This window comes from Ranitomeya imitator, chromosome 6 (assembly GCF_032444005.1).
Source record: "Ranitomeya imitator isolate aRanImi1 chromosome 6, aRanImi1.pri, whole genome shotgun sequence".
Classification (NCBI taxonomy): domain Eukaryota; kingdom Metazoa; phylum Chordata; class Amphibia; order Anura; family Dendrobatidae; genus Ranitomeya; species Ranitomeya imitator.
Genome location: NC_091287.1, coordinates 116,814,729 through 116,842,450, shown reverse-complemented (window position 1 = coordinate 116,842,450; position 27,722 = coordinate 116,814,729).

The window sequence follows — 27,722 nt, the reverse complement described above, 5'->3', positions numbered from 1 at the left end:
GCCATTGTCTGCTCATGGAAGTCTACTGGACGAGGTGGCAGGCGAAGAGGAGGAGGACGAGGAGGATGATGGGGATGAGTATTTTTTGGATGAGGAAGCTTCTCAGGGGGCAATAGAAACTGGTGGCATTGCAAGGCCAGGTTCAGGGTTTTTGAGGGAGGCAAGTGACGTTGATTTGCCCGAAAGTGCTCCTCAACCCAGCACAAGCAGTGAATTGACAACTGGAACATTGGCCCACATGGTGGATTATGCCTTGCGTATCCTAAAAAGGGACCCCCACATTATAAAAATGATGACCGATGATGATTACTGGTTGGACTGCCTCCTGGATCCACGTTATAAGGGGAAACCGCAAAATATCATGCCACATGAGAACCTTAAACAAATATTGGCAACCAAACAAGCAACTCTTGTTGACCATTTGATTCAGGCATTCCCAGCACACAGCGTCGGTGATGGTTCTCACACGAGCTGCAGGGGGCAACAGGGCAGAGGTGTTAGAAGTGCACAAATCAGAAGTGGCATTGGACAGAGCGGTTTTCTGACCAGGTTGTGGAGTGATTTCGCAATGACCGCAGACAGGACAGGTACTGCAGCATCAATTCAAAGTGACAGGAGTCAACATTTGTCCAGTATGGTTACTAACTATTTTTCCTCCCCTATCGATGTTCTCCCTCACCCGTCATTCCTATTTGATTACTGGGCATCAAAAATAGACACCTGGCCTGAATTGTCCAAATATGCATTGCAGGAGCTCGTTTGCCCAGCAGCTAGTGTGCTATCAGAAAGAGTATTCAGTGCTGCTTGTTCAATATTGACCGAAAAAAGGACTCGTCTGGCTACCCAATATGTTGATGATCTAACCTTCATTAAAATGAACCACTCATGGATTTCTAATTATTTTGCCCCACCTTTCCCGGCTGACACCTAGCTTTCCTGTAAAAAGGTCTTGCTTTTGGACTGGTCTTACTGACTGTTCCAATCTCTTAATTTGCAGCTGCTGTATGTCCAGCATACGACATGTTTACGCCTCCCTAAATGGGCTGACTCACCCCACGGGGCCGTGGTCTCGCCACTTGGCGCAAGCACCCGTGAGAGTGCCGTTTGTCTGAAGAGGTGGGTGTGCCCACTTTTGGTCGACGGCAATGGCACTGGGTCCCTCATAGTACAATGAAGTGTCTCTGGCGGTAGTGGCGCGCACCCAACGTCAGACACACCGTTGTAACATGAGGGGCCCTGGGCCAGTACTGCCGGGCACGAGAGATTGTCCCCCCAGCTCAAACTGTGCTCTACGACTTGCAAAATTATCTCTCACTGCTCTACCGCTGTTTAGTCTATGTGGTGAAATCCTTCAATGCCTGGCTCTGACAATACCAATTTGATGACATGTATGATGCTACTTAAAATATTCAGTGGCCCTGTCCTACATTTACACCAGTAAATACTTTGCGCCAAATAACAATGTCTGAAAGTCAGCAGAGGAGCCCACCCCTGTACCTAAGTATGCCACCCTTTTTTTTGTTTTGTTTTTTTGTGAGACATTAACAGCTAGGTATTATTCTGGAGTACTAATTTTGTCAGACACTCCTTCCAATTGTCCTCCGCTGACCACACCAATGCTGCCTGTGTACCTCTGGAACCTATATAAAAGTGCATAGAGCCTACTTTTTTTTATTTTAGGCCTACTAAGTCTATCTGCGGTCCCTCCTTCCAATAGTCCTCCGCTGACCACACCAATGCTGCCTGTGTACCCCTGGAACCTATTTAAAAGTGCATAGAGCCTACTTTTTTATTTTAGGCATACTAAGTCTGTCTGCGGTCCCTCTTTCCAATTGTCCTCCACTGACCACACCAATGCTGCCTGTGTACCCCTGGAACCTATTTAAAAGTGCATAGAGCCTACTTTTTTTATTTTAGGCCTACTAAGTCTGTCTGCGGTCCCTCCTTCCAATTATACTACGCTGACCACACCAATGCTGCCTGTGTACCCCTGGAACCTATTTAAAAGTGCATAGAGCCTACTTTTTTTAATTTAGGCCTACTAAGTCTGTCTGTGGTCCCTCCTTCCAATAGTCCTCTGCTGACCACACAAATGCTGCCTGTGTACCCCTGCAAGATAATTGAAACTGCATTGAGCCTATTTTTTCATTTTAGGCCTAGTAAGTCTGTCTGCGGTCCCTCCTTCCAATTGTCCTACGCTGACCACACCAATGCTGACCGTGTACCCATGTAACCTATTTTAAACCTGCATCGAGCCAACTTTGTGGTGTAAGGCCTACTAGCAGTGTCTGTCTGCGCCACTCAATACAGCTGTCCTCTTAAAAAAATGAGCTGCAATTGTTTGGTTTTCAGCCAATCGGAATTTTAAAACTGCAGTGGGGCTACTAGTTTGGTTGGGGCCTACTAACAGTGTCTGCCGCTCCAAGGTGTTCTCCTGGTTTCCTTTCCTGAGATTCTATCTTCAGGCTCTCGTTAACCCCTTCGCGACATGCGCCGTACTAGTACTGCGCTGCCGGCACTGCATTAGTGCCAGCAGCAGTACTAGTACGGCGCACCGATCACCGCGGTCTCGCGCTGAGCGCCGCGGTGATCGGGTGCGGGTGTCAGCTGTATATGACAGCTGACACCCCGCAGCAATGCCCACGATCGGCGCTATCGCCGATCGCGGGCATTTAACCCCTCTGATGCCGCTGTCAGTAGTGACAGCGGCATAGAGGGGGATCGCGCAGGGACGGGGGCTCCCTGCGCTCTCCCACCGGAGCAACGCAATGAGATCGCGTTGCTCCGGTGACCCGGAAGGAGTCCCCGGATCCAAGATGGCCGCCGGACTCCTTCCGGGTCATGAAGTGACCTGGCTAGCCGGCGCCTGCTGAGAGCAGGCGCTGGAGAGCCAGCTAAGCTGCCTGTCAGATCGTTGATCTGACAGTGTGCTATGCACAGTGTCAGATCAACGATCTGATCTAATACAGAGATGTCCCACCCTGGGACAATGTTAGAAAGTAAAAAAAAAAAAAATAGAATGTGTATAAAAAAAATTTAAAAAATCCCCAAATAAAAAAAAAAAAACATTTCCCAATAAATCCATTTATTTATGTAAAATAAAAACAAAACAATAAATGTACACATATTTGGTATCGCCGCGTCCGTAACGACCCGCTCTATAAAACTATCCCACTAGTTAACCCCTTCAGTGAACACCGCAAAAAAAAAAAAAAAAAACAAGGCAAAAAACAACGCTTTATTATCATACAGGCGAACAAAAAGTGGAATAACACGCGATCAAAACGACGGATATAAATAACCATGGTACCGCTGAAAACGTCATCTTGTCCCGCAAAAAAAAAGTCGCCATACAGCATCATCAGCAGAAAAATCAAAAAGTTATAGCTCTCAGAATAATGCGAAGCAAAAAAAATAATTTTTTTATATAAAATAGTTTTTATTGTGTAAAAGCGCCAAAACATAAAAAAAATTACATAAATGAGGTATCGCTGTAATCGTACTGACCCGAAGAATAAAACTGCTTTATCCATTTTACCACACGTGGAACGGTATAAACGCCCCCCCTAAAAGAAATTCAGGAATTGCTGGTTTTTGTTCATTCCGCCTCCCAAAAATCGGAATAAAAAGCGATCAAAAAATGTCATCTGCCCGAAAATGTTACCAATAAAAACGTCAACTCGTCCCGCAAAAAACAAGACCTAATATGACTCTGTGGGCCAAAATATGGATAAATTATAGCTCTCAAAATGTGGTGATGCAAAAACTATTTTTTGCAATAAAAAGCGTCTTTTAGTGTGTGACAGCTGCCAATCATAAAAATCCGCCAGAAAAACGCTATAAAAGGAAATCAAACCCCCCTTCATCACCCCCTTAGTTAGGGAAAAATAATAAAATGTAAAAAAATGTATTTATTTCCATTTTCCCATTAGTGCTAGGGTTAGGGCTAGGGTTAGGGCTAGGGTTAGGGCTAGGGCTAGGGTTAGGGCTAGGGTTAGGGCTAGGGCTAGGGTTAGGGTTAGGGCTAGGGTTAGGGTTGGGGTTAGGGTTTGAGTTATAATTGGGGGTTTCTACTGTTTAGGCACATCAGGGGGCGTCCGATCTCAATTCCAGCCAATTCTGCTTTGAAAAAGTAAAACAGTGCTCCTTCCCTTCCGAGTTCTCCTGTGTGCCCAAACAGTGGTTCCCCCCAACATATGGGGTATCAGCGTTCTCAGGACAAGTTGGACAACAACTTTTGGGGTCCAATTTGTCCTATTACGCTTGGGAAAATAAAAACATAGGGGATAAAATATCATTTTCGTGGAAAAAAAAATATTTTTTATTTTCACGGCTCTGCGTTATAAACTGTAGTGAAACACTTGTAGGTTCAAAGCTCTCACAACACATCTAGATAAGTTCCTTGGGGGGTCTAGTTTCCAATATGGGGTCACTTGTGGGGGGTTTCTACTGTTTAGGTACATCAGGGGCTCTGCAAATGCAACATGACGCCTGCAGACCAATCCATCTAAGTCTGCATTTCAAATGGCGCTCCTTCCCTTCCGAGCTCTGCCGTGCACCCAAACAGTGGTTCCCCCCAACATGTGGGGTATCAGCGTTCTCAGGACAAGTTGGACAACAACTTTTGGGGCCCAATTTGTCCTGTTACCCTTGGGAAAATAAAAACATTGGGGATAAAATATCATTTTCGTGGAAAAAAATATATTTTTTATTTTCACGGCTCTGCGTTATAAACTGTAGTGAAACACTTGTTGGTTCAAAGCTCTCACAACACATCTAGATAAGTTCCTTGGGGGGTCTAGTTTCCAATATGGGGTCACTTGTGGGGGGTTTCTACTGTTTAGGTACATCAGGGGCTCTGCAAATGCAACATGACGCCTGCAGACCAATCCATCTAAGTCTGCATTTCAAATGGCGCTCCTTCCCTTCCGAGCTCTGCCGTGCACCCAAACAGTGGTTCCCCCCAACATATGGGGTATCAGCGTTCTCAGGACAAGTTGGACAACAACTTTTGGGGTCCAATTTGTCCTGTTACCCTTGGGAAAATAAAAACATAGGGGATGAAATATCATTTTCGTGGAAAAAAAATATTTTTTATTTTCACGGCTCTGCGTTATAAACTGTAGTGAAACACTTGTTGGTTCAAAGCTCTCACAACACATCCAGATAAGTTCCTTGGGGGGTCTAGTTTCCAATATGGGGTCACTTGTGGTGGGTTTCTACTGTTTAGGTACATCAGGGGCTCTGCAAATGCAACATGACACCTGCAGTCCATTCCATCTAAGTCTGCATTTCAAACGGTGCTCCTTCCCTTCCGAGCTCTGCCATGCACTCAAACGGTGGTTCCCCCCCACATGTGGGGTATCAGCGTACTCAGGACAAATTGGACAATAACATTTGTGGTCCAATTTCTCCTGTTACCCTTGGGAAAAAAAAATTGCGGGCTAAAACATCATTTTGTGGAAAGAAAAAATGATTTTTTAATTTTCACAATGCTACATTCTAAACTTTAGTGAAACAATTGGGGGTTAAAAGTGCTCACGACACATCTAGATAAGTTCCTTAGGGGGTCTTCTTTCCAAAATGGTGTCACTTGTGGGGGGTTTCCACTGTTAAGGCACATCAGGGGCTCTCCAATCGTGACATGGGCTCCGATCTCAATTCCAGCAAATCTTGCATTGAAAAGTCAAATGGCACTCCTTCCCTTCCGAGCTCTGCCATGTGCCCAAACAGTGGTTTACCCCCACATATGGTGTATCTGCGTACTCAGGACAAATTGTGCAACGACTTTTGTGGTCCAATTTCGCCTGTTACCCTTGGTAAAATGAAACAAATTGGACCTGAAGTAAAAATTTTGTGAAAAAAAAGTTAAATGTTCAATTTTTTTAAACATTCAAAAAATTCCTGTGAAGCACCTGAAGGGTTAATAAACTTTTTGAATGTGGTTTTGAGTACCTTGAGGGGTGCAGTTTTTAGAATGGTGTCACTTTTGGGCATTTTCTGTCATGTAGACCCCTCAAAGTCACTTCAAGTGTGAGGTGGTCCGTAAGAAAATGGTTTTGCAAATTTTGTTGCAAAAATGAGAAATCGCTGGTCAACTTTTAACCCTTATAACGTACTAACAAAAAAAAATTATGTTTCCAAAATTGTGCTGATGTAAAGCAGACATGTGGGAAATGTTGTTTATTAACTATATTATGTGATATAACTCTCTAATTTAAGGGCATAAAAACTAAGAGTTTGAAAATTGCTAAATTTTCATAATTTCCGCCAAATTTTTGTTTTTTTCACAAATAAATGCAAGTCATATCGAAGAAGTTTTACCACTATCATGAAGTACAATATGTCACGAGAAAACAGTGTCAGATTTACCAGGATCCGTTGAAGCGTTTCAGAGTTATGACCTCATAAAGTGACAGTGGTCAGAATTGTAAAAATTGGCCCTGTCACTTAGGTGAAAACAGGCTTTGGGGTGAAGGGGTTAAATAGTTGTTAAATGGAACAAATGCATTGCTGCTACTAGTTTGGTTGGGGCCTACTAACAGAGTCTGCCGCATCCAAGGTGTTCTCCAGGTTGCCTTTCCTGATCTTCGATCTCCAGGCTCTCGTTAAATAGTTGTTAAATGGAACAAATGCATTGCTGCTACTAGTTTGGTTGGGGCCTACTAACAGTGTCTTCCACTCCAAGGTGTTCTCCAGGTTGCCTTTCCTGAGCTTCGATCTTCAGGCTCTCGTTAAATAGTTGTTAAATAGCACAAATGCATTGCTGCTACTAGTTTGGTTGGGGCCTACTAACAGTGTCTGCCACTCCAAGGTGTTCTCCAGGTTGCCTTTCCTGAGCTTCGATCTTCAAGCTCTCGTTAAATAGTTGTTAAATGGAACAAATGCATTGCTGCTACTAGTTTGGTTGGGGCCTACTAACAGTGTCTGCCACTCCAAGGTGTTCTCCAGGTTGCCTTTCCTGAGCTTCGATCTTCAGGCTCTCGTTAAATAGTTGTTAAATGGAACAAATGTATTGCTGCTACTAATTTGGTTGGGGCCTACTAACAGTGTCTGCCACTCCAAGGTGTTCTCCAGGTTGCCTTTCCTGAGCTTCGATCTTCAGACTCTCGTTAAATAGTTGTTAAATGGAACAAATGCATTGCTGCTACTAGTTTGGTTGGGGCCTACTAACAGTGTCTGCCGCTCCAAGGTGTTCGCCAGGTTGCCTTTCCTAAGCTTCGATTTTCAGGCTCTCATTAAATAGTTTTTAAATGGAACAACTGCAGTGGGGCTACTAGTTTGGTTGGGGCCTACTAACAGTGTCTGCCGCTCCAAGGTGTTCTCCTGGTTGCCTTTCCTGAGCTTCTATCTTCAGGCTCTCATTAAATTGTTTTTAATATAACACTGCATTTGGCCTACTAGTTTTGTTGGCCCTACTAACGGTGTCTGCTGCTCCTTGCTGTTCTCCACTGAACAAAGCAGTGCCGCCTGTTTACTACTGTTACCAGTTTTGAACTGCACTTAGCCTACTTACTGATTTGGGCCTACTCACTGTGTCAGCCTGTCATTACAGTTGTCCTCCACTGAACAAAGCAATGCCGCCTGGTTAGTCCTGTTACCAATTTTGAACTGCATTTAGCCCACTTTATTATTTGGGCCTATATCTGTGTTTCCTCCTCATCCTGCCCATTGCCCAGCCAGTGCTAGATGAGTCTGCTGGTACACTGACCCAGACCGCTACATTCCACTTGCACGCTACACAGCCAGAATGTGACCCTGCTGAAAGTCTGGTTCGACTTCCCGCATACTATACCACCTTACATGGGGACAAAGAGTAAGGTGCAGATAAAAGTGCAGGTTCCTTCATCAGGTTCGGGGGAGGGAATACTCGTTGGCGACATCACTGGCACAGGGCCCATCATAGTACGCAAAAGTGTCGCTGCCGGTGAGAGGCACCCCTGCCGTGCAAACACACCGCCATACTTTGAGGGGCCCTGTGCCAGTGCCAATGCGAACGAGTGGGCCCCCCTGCTTGCTCAGGATCACAGCACTTGCAAAGTTGAAATACTTGCCTCTCCCTGCTTCACTGCCGTGACGTGGTCCACATTTCCTGGGCCCACTAAATACTTGAACCAGCCCTACCCCCCACAACTTTAGCCAAATGACCCCCAATTTCCAATGCCTAACTATTATTATAAGGTAAATTAAGATTGACAAGCTTCAGTAACAAGAATGGATGTTTTTACCATTAAAATGGGCACTGTAGGTGTTTTCCTGGCCTCCACTCACTGCCGACTATGCTTCCCCATTGACTTAAATCATCCCAAAAAAATGTGCAAAGAAAGACAATGTATAAAATTATTTTATTAGAATTATTTGTAAAATATACAACTAAATTAATCAAGTATAGCTGATAAACATGAGCACAATGTAATAGTATAAAAAAGACGCCAACCAATATTAACAAAAATTAACAAAAAATATAGTCATCAGATTTATAGACCTCCAAAGTATAATATATTCCAATAATGTTCCAAAGAATTAATTAGTTATATGGCAATCATAGAAAAGTGCATAGTGCATCTGAATGTGCAAAAAAGTGCATCAAATATGTGCAAAAAAATATGAATAAAAAATACAGAATAAAAATTAAAAACGATGTGCAAAAAGGCAACAATACATATAATATTTTATAACAAAGTGCTAAGCTGCAAAGTGCTAAATAAGGTGCCACAAAATGTTACAAAACCAGGACAATATTGCACAATTCATAAATTGCACATAAGCCCATATAAGTATAATGCCACAAGACTGAAGTAAAAGTGCTAAGTGAAACAAAAACTACCATCAAGGCCCATATTGCACAGCTAGCAAAAAGCAATTGCACATAAGCCCATATAAGTGGAATGCCACTATGACTATAATTAATTATTTTTATAAGCTTATGGGCTTATGTGCAATTGCTTTTTGCTAGCTGTGCAATATGGGCCTTGATGGGCCTTGATGGTAGTTTTTGTTTCACTTAGCACTTTTACTTCACTTAGCACTTTGTTATAAAATATTATATGTATTGTTGCCTTTTTGCACATCGTTTTTAATTTTTATTCTGTATTTTTTATTCATATTTTTTTGCACATATTTGATGCACTTTTTTTGAACATTCAGATGCACTATGCACTTTTCTATGGTTGCCATATAACTAATTAATCCTTTGGAACATTATTGGAATATATTATACTTTGGAGGTCTATAAATCTGATGACTATATATTTTTTGTTATTTTTTGTTAATATTGGTTGGCGTCTTTTTTATACTATTACATTGTGCTCATGTTTATCAGCTATACTTGATTAATTTAGTTGTATATTTTACAAATAATTCTAATAAAATAATTTTATACATTGTCTTTCTTTGCACATTTTTTTGGGATGATTTATGCTGTTATTGGTGCATGACATTTTTTGTTTTACATATAAATGGTTACATATCTGATTAATTAATTCCCCATTGACTTGCATTGGGTTTCGTGTTTCGGTTGATCCTCGACTTTTCGTCATAATCGGCCGATTTCACTCGACTCGACTTTTGAGATAGTCGGGTTTCGCGAAACCCGACTCGACCCTAAAAAAGTGAATATCGCTCAACTCTACCCTTGGTGATGCTCGCCAAATCAGTAACCATTCGAGTGGTAAATGGGTCGACGCTACCCTCACAGATTACCCACCAAACCATTCCTTTCACTCTATCTGTGTCTCCATCACATCAGGACATTATCTCTCTATTAGTCTTTCCTGAGGGAATTGATGAGGTCCTGTTGGGGATACCATGGCTATGCTATCATTCTCCTCATATAGAGTGGTCCTCAGGGAGAATTTTGGGATGGAGTAAATCCTGTGAGGGTAGATGTCAGAGGGAGTGCGTTCAGGTTGCTACAACAGAAGTACCCGCAGATCTTTCCTCTCTCCCCAAGCATTATTGGCCATATGTGGACGTGTTCTCCAAAAGGGCTGCGGAGACCCTTCCGCCTCACCGCCCCTATGACTGTCCTATTGACCTCTTCCCTGGTGCTGAGCCTCCCCGGGGTCGAGTCTATCCGTTATCTCTCCCAGAGATGGAGGCAATGTCTCAGTACATCCAAGAGAATCTGGCAAGATGATTCATTAGGAAGTCAGTGTCACCTGCAGGGGCTGGGTTCTTCTTCGTGCAGAAGAAGAGTGGAGACTTACGTCCATGCATAGACTACAGGGGTCTTAACGCCATCACCGTTAAGAACAAGTACCCATTACCCCTGATATCTGAGCTTTTTGATAGGCTACGGGGAGGAAGGGTATTTACAAATTTAGATCTGCAGGGTGCTTACAACCTGATTTGCATCCGTGAGGGGGACGAATGGAAGACGGCTTTTAACACCAGGGATGGGCACTATGAATATCTGGTGATGCCCTTCAGGCTGTGTAATGCCCCTGCCAATTTCCAAGACTTTGTGAATGACATCTTCCGGGATATGCTCACCACCTCGGTCGTAGTCTATCTGGATGATATTCTCATCTGCTCTCCAGATATTGACTCCCATCGGGGAGATGTTCGCAAAGTCTTCAACCTCTTACGGGCAAACTCCCTCAACGCCAAGTTGGAGAAGTGTGTGTTTGAGCAGGAGTCCTTGCCTTTCCTTGGTTATATCATCTCTGCCCAGGGTTTGGCTATGGATCCTGCCAAGCTGCAGGCTGTGATGGACTGGCAGGAACCCCATTCACTTAAAGTGGTGCAGCGCATTATGTGGTTCATTAATTACTATCGTCAGTTCATCCCACACTTCTCAACTTTGGTAGCCCCCTTGGTTGCCCTCACCAAGAAGGGAGCAAATCCCAAGTTGTGGTCGGAGGATGTCTCCAAAGCCTTCCTCTCGGTTAAGTCACACTTTGCTAGCGCTCCCATTCTACATCACCCCGATGTAGATAAGCCATTTATCATGGAGGTGGATGCCTCATCCGTTGGTGCTGGAGCAGTCCTTTTCCAAAAGGATGCTCAAGGTCGGAAGCATCCTTGCTTCTTCTTCTCCAAGACCTTCACACCGGTGGAGAGGAATTATTCCATCGGGGACAGGGAGTTGCTGGCCATGAAGTTGGCTTTCTCAGAGTGGAGACACCTCTTGGAGGGAGCTCGCTTTCCCTTCCAGGTATTCACTGACCACAAGAATTGGTATATCTACAGACGGCCCTGCATCAGAATTCTCGCCAGGCTAGATGGTCCCTGTTCTTTTCCCAGTTTCATTTTACTCTTCATTTTCTCTCCGGGGAGAAGAACATTCGCGCCGACACTCTCTCCCGCTCCGTAGTGTCATCTGAGGAGGAGGAGGAGGAGCCTCGGCTTATTGTCCCTTCTAAGAGCCTGAGAACTGTACCTCCGGTTTCGCTAGAGTCTGTGCCCCCGGGCAAGACTTTTGTGCCAGCGAATTTGCGACTGGAGGTTCTCGCTTGGGCTCACTCGCCCAGAGTGGGTGGGCATTTTGGGACCAAAAGGACATCTGAGCTTTTGGCGAGAACGTACTGATGGCCACATATGGCCCGTGATGTCGAGGACTATATTCAGGCATGCGTTTCCTGTGCCCAAAATCGGTCTCCTCGGCAATGGCCTGCTGGGTTGCTTTACCCCCTACCCGTGGCAGACAGGCCCTGGGAAATGGTCGGGATGGACTTCGTGGTGGGCTTACCCAAGTCTCGTAGCTGCACCATTATCTGAGTTGTCACCGATCATTTCTCTAAAATGGTGCACTTGGTGCCTCTTCCACGGTTACCTTCTGCATGGGCCTTGGCGTCATTGTTCATAAAACATATTTTCCATTTACATGAAATGCCTGATAAAATTGTCAGCGACCAGGGTCCCCAGTTTGCGTCTCGGTTTTGGAGAGAACTCTGCCATTTACTCAGCATAGAGTTGAATCTCTCCTCTGCATACCATCCCGAGATGAATGGGTTGGTAGAGAGGACCAACCAGACTCTGGTGACTAGGGTTGAGCGACTTTTCTTTTTATAGGATCGGGTCGGGTTTCACGAAACCCAACTTTTTCAAAAGTCGGGTCGAGTGAAATCGGCCGATCCTATAGAAAAGTTGGGGTCGGGGTCGGCCGAAACACGAAACCCAATGCAGTGCATTGGGTTTCTAATGGTTCCCAGGGTCTGAAGGAGAGTAAACTCTCCTTCAGGCCCTGGGATCCATATTTAAGTGTAAAATAAAGAATCAAAATAAAAATTATTGATATACTCACCCTCGGACGCGCCCTAGTTCTCAACGGCAGCCTTCCTTCCTAAGAATGAGCGCCTGAAGGACCTTCGATGACGTCGCGGCTTGTGATTGGTCGCGTGAGCGGTCACATGGGCGTCACGCAACCAATCACAAGCCGTGACGTCATCTAAGGTCCTTCAGGCGCTGATTCTTAGGAAGGAAGGCTGCGGGTTAGAACCAGGGCGCGTCCGAGGGTGAGTATATACCTATTAGGAATATACTCACCCTCGGACGCGCCCTCGGACACTTCCTTCCTAAGAATTAGCGCCTGTAGGACATTAGATGACGTCGCGGCTTGTGATTGGTCACGTGACGCCCATGTAACCGCTCACGCGACCAATCACAAGCCGCGACGTCATCGAAGGCCCTTCAGGTGCTTATTCTTAGGAAGGAAGGCTGCCGGTGAGAACCAGGGCGCGTCCGAGGGTGAGTATATCAATTTTTTTTAATTTTTATTCTTTATTTTACACTTAAATATGAATTCCGATACCGATTCCCGATATCTTAAACATATCGGAACTCGATATCCGAATTCCGATTCCAGATCAGAAGATCGCCGACCTCATGGCCGACCCCACACAGGGGTCGGGTTTCATGAAACCCGACTTTGCGAAAAGTCGGCGACTTCTGAATCTGGCCGACCCGTTTCGCTCAACCCTACTGGTGACATACTTGCGGCATTTTGTCTCTGCTAGGCAGGATGACTGGGCATGTTTGCTACCTTGGGCGGAATTTGCCTTGAACAATGCCATAGCCAATTCCACTGGGCAGACTCCTTTTCTCCTTAATTACGGCCAGCATCCCTGTGCCCATGCCCGTGTCATCCACCGATTCTAGGGTGGCAGACTGGGCGGTGGAGGCTCGTGACATTTGGGACCACAAACAGGATGCCATTTGGGCCTCCAAGGAGACAATGAGGGTTTTTGCTGATACACACCTGCGCCCCGCTCCGACCTTTGCTCCTGGCGACTTAGTGTGGCTCTCCGCCCGTGACATCAGGCTGCAAGTTGAGTCCACTAAGTTTGCACTTCGCTACATTGGCCCGTTCAAGGTTCTGGAGCAGGTCAACCCTGTGGTCTACTGTTTGGCTATTCCTCCACGGCTTGGTATCACCGACACTTTTCACGTTTCCCTCTTAAAGCCGTTCATATGTCCCGGGTTTCTGAGTCATCTGCCGGGACATCGGGTTCATCCACGGATGAGTTTGAGGTGAATGCTATCGTGGGGTGCAAGGTGGTACGTGGCAAGAAACTTTATCTGGTGGACTGGAAGGGTCACGGTCCAGAAAAAAGAACCTGGGAACCTGTGGAGCACATTCGGGCTCCGCTGCTCATTGCAGCTTTTGAGCATAGCGAGGCTCAAGGAGGGGCGGCCCTGGGGGGGTAATGTTAGGAGTCAAGTTCCCACCGCTGCACAGGGTGAATCTCAAACCATGTCTGCAGCGGTCTCCCATTCTGCATCGGCCGCAGTGGAGCCTGCTCAGCGGAGACGTCGGTCCCAGCGTCTCACTGAATCTGATACTGTGCAAAGGGTCACTGCTGCCTCTCCAGGCTTTTCTTTTGTTCCCTGCACTGGTCTGCGGCGTGCAGGCTTTTCTGGGACTTAGTCTTGCTTTGCACACACTGAGCATGCCCAGGGCAAGATCTCTCAGTGGAGATCAAGGGTCACATGCTCAGGTACTGCAGCAACTTCCATTGGTCCTCCAGGAAGGCCCTGTACCTGATCAAGTTCTGTGGCTGCCTTCCATTGGTCCTTCTTGGAAGGTCCTGTAGGTGCTACAGCTATAAAGGGTTCTCATGACCGCACGGCCATGCACTAGTGTCAATTTATGTATGAGCTCAGCGCCAGTGTGGTCATGTTTTGTATGCAGTCAGGGACACGGCTGAAATAAGCCTTAGAATGCTGGCACCTCCGGTGAGGAGTTTCATGTTTGCATTTGACTGCATGACCACCATCTGCTCTACTAAGTAGCTGTGTGCCTCTGTGAGCCAAACAGGGCACAGCGTTATCTTTGCTAACAGACTCTGTGAAGTAACAGAGTCTGTTTATACCACTATATAGTACCGTCATATCTAGCTGCAGGTGCTTTCCTGCTCAGTGGATCCCGGGTTGCGAACGCACTAATTTCCTCTAATAAATATATATTCGGTGCGCTCCGCCAACCCTAACACTATGTACTGACTTTTTTCCATTTTTTTCTAAAAGCCATGTACTGACTTTTTTTTCTAAAAGCTATATACTGATTTTTTTTCCCATTTTTTCTAAAAGCTATGTACTGATTTTTTTTCCATTTTTTTCTAAAATCTATGCACTGTTTTTTTCCATTTTCTGTTCCGCAGATTCCTGGCTACTGGAGAGACATTATCATCTCTCCATTTCCAATTCTGGATTAGAGTGTCCACCCTTTCTGGGATTGTTGCAGACACCTGCTGTGCTTTGCTTGATGTTCTGAGTGCAGAATTCCTCACCCAATCCACAACTAAACTGTGGCTGGAAAATGCTGTAAAATTTATGGACATTTGTAATTTTCCTAACTGTTTGGGGGCTGTGGACAGCAAACACATTCGCATTAGGAAACCAGTTGGAAGTGGATCCGAGTTTTTCAATTATAAAAAATACTTTTCTATTGTTCTCATGGTGATTGCAGATGCTGACTGCAGATTTGTCCCCATTGACATTGGCTCATTTGGATGAGGAAACAGCTCACAGACTTTTAAAAACTCTGACATAGGCCAACGTTTGTACGGTAATGATTTTAATTTTCCACCGCCACAACCTCTTTCCAATACTGAGCACCACCAATGCCCTTTGTTGTGGTTAGGGATGAAGCGTTCCAAATGTGTGCCAACCTCCTAAAACCGCAGTCAATTCGAGACTTAAATCACACATAAAAGATTTACAACTACCGACTGACTAGGGCACAAAGAACTGTGGAGTGTGCCTTTGGATTGCTGGTCTCTAAATGGTGCATTTTGAGAACAGCCATTAGTCATAATTGATACTATTGATGAGGTTGTGAAAGCGTGTTGTTCTGCACAACTACATCCTGTCTAAAGAGCGACCAAACTTAGAACTAGAGGAACCTGTTACTACCACATTGCGTGATTCCCAAGATCACCCTCTGAGGACTTCAGTGAAAGTTGCTCAAATGAGGGATACATTTGCTGCCTACTTTGTTTCTGATAATGGACGTCTGTCATGGCAACACAAAATGGTTTAAGCTGCTAAAATGTACATGTAATGTTAAAATGTACCTGTAATGTTATGTTTAAATTTACCTGTAATGTTAAAATGTTCCTGTAATGTTTGCTGACTGAAATAATAAAAATCCTCTGGTTAAACACCTGTTCCAAGTTCCCTAAACAATACATTACCCATAAGTGTGTGTTTTTGGCGATGGCGCATAAGTGAGGTGACGGAGCATACAGAGATAAAGAACACACTATAAATAAGCAAACAAAAGCAAAATTGTATTTAACAATAAATAAATTAGCTTTGGCGAATAAAAAAATAGCTTTGGGGAATGTTGGAGGGTGAAATATGATGGACGTGGGGGGTGGGGAGCTAGGATGATTGGCAAGCATGTGTGGATGATTAAGGGGTTCCAGGGGAAGGGCCTACAAAATGCGTGGGGTCTGGAAGGTCAAGGATGGAAGTAGACACATTAGAAGTGGAAGCGTGGGAAGAGAGTGACATATTAGAAAGCAGAGACACATTGGAAGGTGAGGATGGAGGTGGAAGGACAGTTTTGAAGGTACGTTGGCTGGTCCTTGTCTTCTTCTTGATTTGCTGTGCCGAACTGGTACTGGACTTCTGCTTGCTTCTTGTTTTCATTGGGAGGGAGGGAGTGGTGGCTTGAGGCTAGTGTGCAGCAAGACTTGGCATGGTGGTGGAGGTAGACTGGTATGCAGCAGGACTCGGCATGGTGGTGGAGGTAGACTGGTGTGCAGCAGGACTCAACATGGTGGTGGAGGTAGACTGGTATGCAGCAGGACTCGGCATGGTGGTGGAGGTAGACTGGTGTGCAGCAGGACTCGGCATGGTGGTGGAGGCAGACAGGCATGCAGCAGGACTCAGCATGGTGGTTTAGGTAGGCAGGCATGCAGCAGGACTCGACATGGTGGTGCAGGTAGACTGGTGTGCAGCAGGACTTGGATTGGTGGTGGAGGTAGACTGGTATGCAGCAGGACTCGGCATGGTAGTGGAGGTAGACAGGCGTGCAGCAGGACTTGGCATGGTGGTGGAGGTAGACAGGCGTGTAGCCGGACTTAGCATGGTGGTGTAGGTAGACTGATGTGCAGCAGGACTTGGCATGGTGGTGGAGGTAGAAAGGCGTGCAGCAGGACTTGGCATGGTGGTGGCTTGAGGCAGGTGTGCAGCAGGACTCGACATGGTGGTGAACCTGGTTAGTGATGGAACAGCCGGAAATGCCGAGTGTGTCTGCTGGAAGTACCGAGTATGCCTGGCATAGCCTGGCTGTAAGCAGCATGGCAGGCCTGCATCACAATCAGCTGCAGATCAGGCTTAAGGTTTTCCGACATGCCCCGCTCTATAGCATTAAGAAAATGTGCCGGTCTCTGAAGGTCGGCTTCCAGGCGGTCAAGGCGTTGGTTGAGTTCCTGGAAAAGTGAGTTCACATGCGCAAATCCATTTTCCAGTCTGTCTCCAAAGGTTTTTAGGCCTTTCTGGAAGACCGAGCCGATGTGAACAAACTCGGGCATGAGTAGCCTGTTCCAGGCCTTCTGCCACTGGCAAGAAGAGCAAACAAAAACCTGTGGCAGAGGACTGGGACAGGGGAAAACATGAAGGACCAGCTGCCTGTGCTCCAGCCTGTGAAGCCTGCCCACTTGCTGCATCGCTGGTGGATGACTGGGACTGTTCAGTGGCTGTTTGATGAGGGGCCGCTCCAACAGAGGACGATCCAGATTCAGCTGTGCTTCTCCAGGTTCTGTTTGAAAAAGAATTAAAAAATTTTAAAGCGCCAGCATATCCTGTTGAAAAGAAAAATTCAGATGTTATACCATGGAATACAAAACAAAAATGCTTAAATTCGATGACCAACTGCAGGCCTCAGGAAGGAGAGACTACGATGGTACCTGAATTTGGAAATCTTTTGAGCAGCACCACTTTGAACTCGACTCTCCTCTTTCATGTCCTTATTGAACTGATCCTTCATTGGATTTTGATTCTCTTCACTTTGAAGGGGAAAAAAAAGAAATTGTAAAACAATGCACCACAGGTTCACTACTGCTGCATCAGACCACATTGCAATACTTACAAAAATCCTTTCTGACTTGTGGTGTGACTTGGTCCCATTCATCCAACAGCGAACTGGTCACTTCATCCCATAGCAGCCGAATGACCACAGTGTCTGAGTGCCGCTGATCCTGGGCGGCCCACAATGGAACTCGCTCCTACACCAATGATATTAGGAGGTCGTTTTCAATGGTGGCTTCACGATGTGGAACCTAGAAATCAAAGAAACACATTATTATAGTTGTAAATATAAAGCAAAACAAAAACAGTCAAGAATACTTACCCGCTGTCTTTCCACCTGAACTTGGGCCTTAGTCTGCTCCTGCTCTTCTGCACTGGAACTGTTCTGTAAAGAAAATACATGATTTTATTCCATGTGTCATATTGACAGTCAATACTTACCAATCAGTAGCAAATGTACTCACTTCATCAGTCTCTTGTCCGCTCTGGAAGGTATGTTCTTCACTGGAGGACATCTTTGATGCGGAATGCTGCAAGAGAGACAGAAGTGAGTACAGGCTGCAGTGAGAGAAGCAAACAGACATTTTCATAGCTTCTATACTCACATCCTGAGTGAAAATCCAGCGTCTTCAGATCAGCAAAACAGTCTTCAGAGCAGCAAAGCAGTACCAATCGCTTCCAGAGTCTTGAGAGTAATGGACCATCGGTCTCCAGACGCCCTTTTATACATCAGTGATTTTTCAGGTGGTAACATTGTTTCCTGGACATGATTAGTGCGAAGCACACATGCGTATCGAACGCATGCATTCGCATGTACTTGTGCACCAATGCGTCCCCACAGACAGTAATGCATATTTTTTTACACAATCATCTGCAATATTTGACGCCTCCAAAAATGCAATATGTTGCATTTGCCGGACCCCGCTGCAGACTGCAAAATGATACATGCGTACGCATCCGCAAGGGAACATATGCAGACGCATGTCCCTGGGTACACCATGTTAAATATATGTACGCATAACGCATGCGGATCTATGCAGATCACAGATGCACATGTGAAGCCAGCCTTATCTATGCCAATACCCCATATGTGTTCAGAAACTTCTGTTTAGGCACACGGCATGGCATGGAAGCGAAAAAGCGCTAGTTGACTTTTGGTGCACAATTTTGTCTGGATGGGATTGTTGACACCATATCGCATTTTAAGAGTCACAAAAATGTAAAAACAGCAGAAACGAACGAACAAAGCCAGCAATTCATATATTTTTTAACAAACTTTCTCTACTCTGTTAAATGTGCTTTAAAGATTTTAAGACAGCATTATTCCTCGAGTCAGTATGATTACGGTGATATCATAATGACATTTGTAAGATAGTAAAATTTAGGGTAAATAATATTTTCTATGTTTGTGTTTTTGATTTCTTTTTACAAAAAATAATTTGTTTTTGCATCAGCATATTTTGAGAGCTGAACATTTTTTCCTTCTACAAAAGTTGAATGAGGGTTTGTTTTAAGTGATAACATTTTTCACTATATTTGACTTTTTGATTGAGTTTTTTTCCCTTTTTTCAGTATAACAAAAAAACTTAATTTTTGTGGTGTTTTTGTTTTGCTATTCATGGTGTTTACCATACGGGTTAAAGAGATGCAGAGAGAGCATAGGTCCCCTCCTTGTCCACTGTGCTCAATGGTTGTACTGTACTGCTGGAGGGAAACCTACCATATACAGGATAAATAAACCTGAAACTGATCACAAAAAGGAATTATTTTTGCACAGCTTTTTAAAGAGTCTATAGCTTCTTCACTTATCAAATAGCAAACCTGTTTCTGCTGTCACAAGAATGGGATAATTTTTGGATGGTGTGATAAAAATCCAATGCTTCTTCATTTTCCAAACAAAACTTATTACTGCCCCCCCCCCCCAAAAAAAAGGATAATTTTTGGAAAGCTTGTTAAAAGCTATGGCTTTGTAACTCATCAAAGAAAAAACAGTTGCTTGTCCACAAACAGAAATAATTTTTAGAGTGGCACATGTCAAAAAGCCAAGTCTTCTTCCATGTACACCACCTATGTAGGAACACTGGCATATCAGTCATCTGCCCCAAAAAGTGGATAATTTTTAAACCTTTTGAATTTTAAAAAGTTTAAAAAAATCTGTCAGTGCAGTGTGTTATTAAATTGTCTATTGCTTGGCACTGGTCAATATCCATTTATGTTGAGGTTCCTTTTGAAACGACAAGGGCTATGTTTGTCCTAAAGAGTTTGGAAGAGGTTTAATACAGACTTTAGAATTTAAACACATTTTTGAAGGGAAACCTGGGGTAGGAGGGGGAAAATGGATGTTTTGCAGTACTTGTGGTTCAGGGCAAATCAGTTTTAAAAAAATGACATAGCTGGCAAATTAAAGTTTCAAATGATTTTCTCATCACTAGTCTTCTGACAGTGTATAGATCATGTGTTTGAAAGACTTTTCAAAACCACAAATTAACTTTTTTTTTAAGCATAAATGCCTTTGGGCTCTAAAATATTTTAAGCTTAAGCTAACATTTCCATTTGAGATATTACAAATATTTTTTAAACATTTTTAAATAACTATCTTTTCAAACTCCTGATTGGCAATTCTGCAACTACATCATAATGTTCAATGTGTCAATTCAGAAAATTATATTAGTTTGTTACTCGGTTCCTGGACTATTTCATTAGTCACATAAATAATAAGCAAGTCACAATCAATTTCTGCATTTTGACCTTTCTTCCTCCCAAACTTTAATTATGTAATTGTTTATCCATCCATTAGAGAAAAAAATAATTAAATATAGAATTAGAATGTTATTAGGTTTAATAAAAAATTGGGCAATAATACATCACATTGCAGAAAAATGCATATACTGATTTTACAGTGCCAATTACCTGTACTGTATTCATTTGCCAGGGAGACATCTCCAATAATTGCTAGCTTTCTGTTCTATTGAGATAGGAAGTGATGTGTGTTATATGTCGCTAATGAAAAATGCAGGATTGCATTGAATTTTTAAGTAAAATGAAGGTAACATTTACAGACTGGCAGCAAATTCCATGGTGTTTACTGCATAGAAAATCTGATTATTTACCAATTGTTTTGGTGCTTTTACTTTTAGGTTGATTTTTTATGTACACATTTCTGCAATCATGTTATAACATAATCTTTATCATGAAATAATTACACTTCTTTTAAAACATGGAATCTATCAAGCAATTTGTTCCTCATTTGTTAAATGTTTCCAATATGGGGTCACTTTTGGGGAGTTTCTACTGTTTAGGTACATCAGGGGCTCTGCAAATGCAACGTGACGCCCGCAGACCATTCCATCAAAGTTTGCATTTCAAAATGGCGCTCCTTCCCTTCCAAGCTCTGCCATGCACCCAAACAGTGGTTCCCCCCCACATATGGGGTATCTGCATGCTCAGAAAAAATTGCACAATAACTTTTTGGGTCCAATTTCTCCTGTTACTCTTGGGGAAAAAAATGGGATGCAAATATCATGTTTGTGAAAAAAATTAGATTTTTTATTTTTACGACTTTTACGCTCTACATTATAAACTTCTGTAAAGCATTTGGGGGTTTAAAGTGCACACCACACATCTAGATAAGTTCCCTAGGGGGTCTACTTTCCAAAATGGTGTCAGTTGTGGGGGGTTTCAATGTTTAGGCACATCAGGGGCTCTCCAAACACGACATGGCGTCCAATCTCAATTCCAGCCAATTCTGCATTGAAAAGTCAAACGACGCTCCTTCCGTTCCAAGCTCTACCGTGCGCCCAAACATTAGTTCCCCCACATATATTGGGCATTGGCATACTCATGAAAAATTGAACAATAACTTTTGGGGTCCAATTTCTCCTGTTACTCTTGGAGAAAAAAATGGGATGCAAATATCATGTTTGTGAAAAAAATTAGATTTTTTTTTTTTACGACTTTTACGCTCTACATTATAAACTTCTGTAAAGCATTTGGGGGTTTAAAGTGCACACCACACATCTAGATAAGTTCCCTAGGGGGTCTACTTTCCAAAATGGTGTCAGTTGTGGGGGGTTTCAATGTTTAGGCACATCAGGGGCTCTCCAAACACGACATGGCGTCCAATCTCAATTCCAGCCAATTCTGCATTGAAAAGTCAAACGACGCTCCTTCCCTTCCGAGCTCTACCGTGCGCCCAAACATTAGTTCCCCCACATATATTGGGCATCGGCATACTCATGAAAAATTGAACAATAACTTTTGGGGTCCAATTTCTCATGTTACCCTTGGGAAAATAACAAAATTAGATCAGAATAATTTTTTTGTGAAAAAAGTTAAATGTTCAGTTTTTTTAAATATTCCAAAAATTCCTGTGAAGCACCTGAAGGGTTAATACACTTCTTGAATGTGGTTTTGAGCACTTTTATGGGTGCAGTTTTTTGAATGGTGTCACTTTTGGGTATTTTCTATCATATAGACCCCTCAAAGTGACTTCAGATGTGATGTGGTCCCTAAAATAAAATTATGTTGTACAAATGAGAAATCGCTGGTCATATTTTAATCCTTATAACTCCCTAACAAAAATTAGGTTCCAAAATTGTGCTGATGTAAAGTAGACATGTGGGAAATGGTATTTATTAAGTACTAGATGGTAGCCCGATTCTAACGCATTGGGTACTCTAGAATATGCATGTCTATGTAGTATATTGCACAGCCCACGTAGTATATTGCCCAGCCACGTATGTAACAGGTTAAAAAAGACTTAAAATAAAAAATAAACATATTCTCACCTTACGAGGGCAGGTTCCTGGGTGTAAAATGATTTAACCTCTTCAGGTGGATTTACAGTGTGGAACAAGACTGTAACGACGGAAGGTATGGAATATTGTTGTTTGTTTTTTTAACTTTGTTTCAGGTGAGAAGGGTCTTTAGGTGGATTAAGAGTATAATAAAATATTAAAACACCCAGTTTCTTTATTTCATTAAAATACTTTTTAATAATGTGTGTGTTTTATTAACCATTTCGTACTATTGGATTAATAATGGATAGGTGTCATAATTGATGCCTCTCCATTATTACCCTGGCTTAATGTCACCTTACAATAGCAAGGTGACATTAACCCTTCATTACCCCATATCCCACCGCTACACGGGAATGGAAAGAGAGAGGCTAAGTGCCGGAATAGGCGCATCTTACAGATGTGCCTTTTCTGGGGTGGCTGGGGGCAGATGTTTTTAGCCAGGGGGGTCCTATAACCATGATCCCTCTCCAGGCTATTAATATCTGCCCTCAGTCACTGGCTTTCCCACTCTGGCGGAGAAAGTTGCGCGGGAGCCCACGCCAATTTTTTCCGGGATTTAACCCTTTAATTTAATAGCTAGAGTCCCAAAATTTGACACAGAGACACTTCTTACATTACTAAAGAGGAATATGTAATAAAAGAAGGGATATGAGATGGTTTACTGTATATAAACCATGTCTCATATCCTGTCGGGTTTGTGAAGGAGATAGGAAAAGCCGGCAATTGAATTACCGGCTTTTCTGCCATCTAGCGCTGAATTAAATATAAATATACAGGTCCTTCTCAAAAAATTAGCATATAGTGTTAAATTTCATTATTTACCATAATGTAATGATTACAATTAAACTTTCATATATTATAGATTCATTATCCACCAACTGAAATTTGTCACGTCTTTTATTGTTTTAATACTGATGATTTTGGCATACAACTCCTGATAACCCAAAAAACCTGTCTCAATAAATTAGCATATTTCACCCATCCAATCAAATAAAAGTGTTTTTTAATAACAAACAAAAAAACCATCAAATAATAATGTTCAGTTATGCACTCAATACTTGGTCGGGAATCCTTTGGCAGAAATGACTGCTTCAATGCGGCGTGGCATGGAGGCAATCAGCCTGTGACACTGCTGAGATGTTATGGAGGCCCAGGATGCTTCAATAGCGGCCTTAAGCTCATCCAGAGTGTTGGGTCTTGCGTCTCTCAACTTTCTCTTCACAATATCCCACAGATTCTCTATGGGGTTCAGGTCAGGAGAGTTGGCAGGCCAATTGAGCACAGTAATACCATGGTCAGTAAACCATTTACCAGTGGTTTTGGCACTGTGAGCAGGTGCCAGGTCGTGCTGAAAAATGAAATCTTCATCTCCATAAAGCATTTCAGCCGATGGAAGCATGACGTGCTCCAAAATCTCCTGATAGCTAGCTGCATTGACCCTGCCCTTGATGAAACACAGTGGACCAACACCAGCAGCTGACATGGCACCCCACACCATCACTGACTGTGGGTACTTGACACTGGACTTCAGGCATTTTGGCATTTCCTTCTCCCCAGTCTTCCTCCAGACTCTGGCACCTTGATTTCCGAATGACATGCAAAATTTGCTTTCATCAGAAAAAAGTACTTGGGACCACTTAGCAACAGTCCAGTGCTGCTTCTCTGTAGCCCATTTCGGCACCTGTAGCCCATTTCCTGCACACGCCTGTGCACGGTGGCTCTGGATGTTTCCACACCAGACTCAGTCCACTGCTTCCTCAGGTTCCTCAAGGTCTGGAATCGGTCCTTCTCCACAATCTTCCTCAGGGTCCGGTCTCCTCTTCTCGTTGTACAGCGTTTTCTGCCACATTGTTTCCTTCCAACAGACTTACCATTGAGGTGCCTTGATACAGCACTCTGGGAACAGCCTATTTGTTGAGAAATTTCTTTCTGGGTCTTACCCTCTTGCTTGAGGGTGTCAATGATGGCCTTCTTGACATCTGTCAGGTCGCTAGTCTTACCCATGATGGGGGTTTTGAGTAATGAACCAGGCAGGGAGTTTATAAAAGCCTCAGGTATCTTTTGCATGTGTTTAGAGTTAATTAGTTGATTCAGAAGATTAGGGTAATAGGTCGTTTAGAGAACCTTTTCTTGATATGCTAATTTATTGAGACAGGTTTTTTGGGTTATCAGGAGTTGTATGCCAAAATCATCAGTATTAAAACAATAAAAGACGTGACAAATTTCAGTTGGTGGATAATGAATCTATAATATATGAAAGTTTAATTGTAATCATTACATTATGGTAAATAATGAAATTTAACACTATATGCTAATTTTTTGAGAAGGACCTGTATATATATACATATATATATATATGTGTCTCACTGACATATGTATATATATATACCTATACTATGTGTACACATTTATTCTACCTATTCTATTCTAATCTATTCTGTCAGTGTAATTTAACTGTACACGGCGCTGAATTGCCAGCTTTTCTACACAACACCGCTGCGTATTTCTCGCACGTCACACGCATGACCCGTGTGTAATCCGTAATTTTCTCGCCCCCATAAACTTTCATTGGCGATTTTTTTGCGCAATACGGTGACAAATGCAGCATGCTGCGATTTTCTACGGCCGTACAAGACCGTACAATATGTATCCGTAAAATACGGCAGATAGGAGCTGGGCCATAGAGAATCATTGTACCGTGTGCAATCCATATTTTTGGACGTATTTTCTGTACTCATATGTCCGTAAAACTCGCCAATGTGATGCCGACCTAACTCTCATCATTCTCTTCTGCTCATAACGATCACCAGCAGAGCAAAGGGAAAATGATGAAAGCCATCTTCAGCACTCGTAGGAGGAGAGGTGGGAGGACAGTTCAATATGGACATGCTGTTCCTGTAGTTTTGAGGCATAAGGGAGAAGAGATAAAGACAGAGGATGGGTCGAGGGAGGGCTTTTTGAGGATGGGTGTGTTAGGTCTCGAGTTCCCACCGCTGCACAGGGGGAATCTCGAACCACCTATGCTGTGGTCTCCCATTCTTCTCCAGCCACAGTGGAGCCTACTCAGCGGAGAAGTCAGTCCCAGCATCTGGCTCAGGCAGATACTGTGCGCTTGGTTACTGCTGCCCTTCCAGGCTCAGCCATTTTAGCTAGTACTGGTCAGCCGCGAGCAGACGCTTCTGGGACTAAGACCTGCTTTTCTCCTTCTGAGCATGCCCTAGGGAAGACCGCTCATTGGAGGTCGGGGGTCACATGCTCATGTCTTGTTGCAGCTTCTATTGGTCCACTAGGAAGGTCCTGAAGAAGCTACAACTATAAAAGGTTTGCATGGCCACACGGCCATGCGCTAGTATCAATTGTGTTTGGCTATTACCAGTGGATACTCTACCACTCAGTCATATGTGGAGAGTCTGCTTAGCTCTGGGGCTGTACACTCAGGCAGGCAGCTAGCGTCAATGGGGGCAATTAGCCTTGGCTTAGCATCTGGTTCCTTCATGTGTGCGGTTAGCACAGAAGAGTTCTAGAGCAAGCACAACCCTGGTTAGGATAATAGTTTTCTGTGTACAGTGCGACTCTGTGAAGCAACAGAGGTTGCTTACATTTCACACGGGGTGAGGTTAACCCACGTGTGAGTTCAGTGTCCATCCGCCATTACTTAGCAGCAGGTATCTCTGCATGGTGGACCCCTGGCTGTGAATGCACCTCGTATCTATCTCTCATTACTTGGTGCATTCCGCTAGCCTTAACAGTATACTAGCGCCAGGGTCTGGCTAGTAATGGCAGATGAACAGCAACCTTTATGGTACATCCAGCAGCTGGTGGGCAGGTAGGCGGCTCTCAAGCGTACAACCTCAGCTGTGGATGTTACCGCAGTAGCTGTTCAGGCTGCTAGCGTGGCTGCAGCAACTTTGTCCACTGCCACCCCTGTTCCGACCTTATCTCGCCTCCCGCTGCCAGATAAATTCTCTGGTGATAGCAAATCTTGTAGGGGTTTCGTGAGCCAGTGCTCTATACACCTCGAGCTCCTGGCTGCATGTTTCCCCACATAGCAGGCAAATATGGGTTCATTATGTCTCTCCTGTCAGACAGGGCATTGGAGTGAGCTATGCTGCTGTGGGAGCATGGAGATCATGTGGTGCAGAGTGCTCTGCTGTTCCTGTGCACTCTGAAACAGGTCTTTTTAGGACCTCGAGTCACCCATGATATGGCGCTCCAACTGTTGGCATTGAATCAGGGCTCGTTCTCGGTCAGCCATTTTGCCGTCCACTTCCGCACCTTGCATCTGAGCTGGAGTGGTCGGATAAAGCCCTCATCCCTGTATTTTGGAGGGGGATGGCTGACCATGTGAAGGACGCTGACCATGTGCCACACTAGAGGAGCTAATAGCAGTATCAACTCGCATAGACCTTCGTTTTAACGAGCGAAGGTTGGAGCAAGCCCAGTGTAGGCAGAGGTTTCAGCTGGCTCCCACCATCGCCAAACCTTGGGAATCTCCGGGCCAGGTGTCCGAGTCACATGAGGCCATGGAGGTGTCACGAGCGGGACCTAAGTCCCGAACCGCTCATGCTCCCAAGGTCTGTCATGTCTGCCGGCAGTCAGGACATCTTGCCTGCAGATGTTCCCAGCAGTCGGGAAAATGTCAGCATCTACTGGTTGTAGGAGGAGGTACACTAGACACGGCAACGTTTTCCTCCAAACTGTCCTTTAAGGGGACAATTACCATAAGCCCAACCACTCACAAGGTAGAGCTTTGCGTGGATTCTGGGGTGGAGGGCAATTTTATGTCATCTGCTGTCGCCCAACGACACGCAATACCCCTGGTGATGCTCGCCAAACCTGTGACCGTACGAGTGGTGAATGGGTCGACACTGCCCTCACAGATAACATACCAGACCATCCCATTTACTCTATCTATATTGCCATCTCATCAGGAGATTATTTCCTTATTCGTCATTCCTGAGGGAATTGATGAGGTCCCGATAGGGATACCTTGGTTATGTACCACTCCACTCATAGAGTGCTCCACAGGCAGAATTTTGGGATGGAGTGAGTCCTGTGAGGGTAGATGTCAGAGGGAGTGCGTTCAGGTTGCTACCACTGAGGTACCCACAAATCTTTACTCTCTCCCCAATCATTATTGGCCCTATGCGGACGTGTTCTCCAAAAGGGCTGCGGAGACCCTTCTGCCTCACCACCCCTATGACTGTCCTATTGACCTATTGCCTGGTACTGAGCTCCCTCAGGGTCGAGTCTATCCGTTATCTCTCCCAGAAACAGAAGCAATGTCTCAGTACATCCAGGATAATCTGGCAGGAGGAATGATCAGGAAGTCAGTGTCACCTGCTGGGGCGGGGTTCTTCTTCATGCAGAAGAAGAATGGAGAATTACGTCTATGCATAGATTACAGGGGTCTTAATGCCATCACCATTAAGAACAAGTACC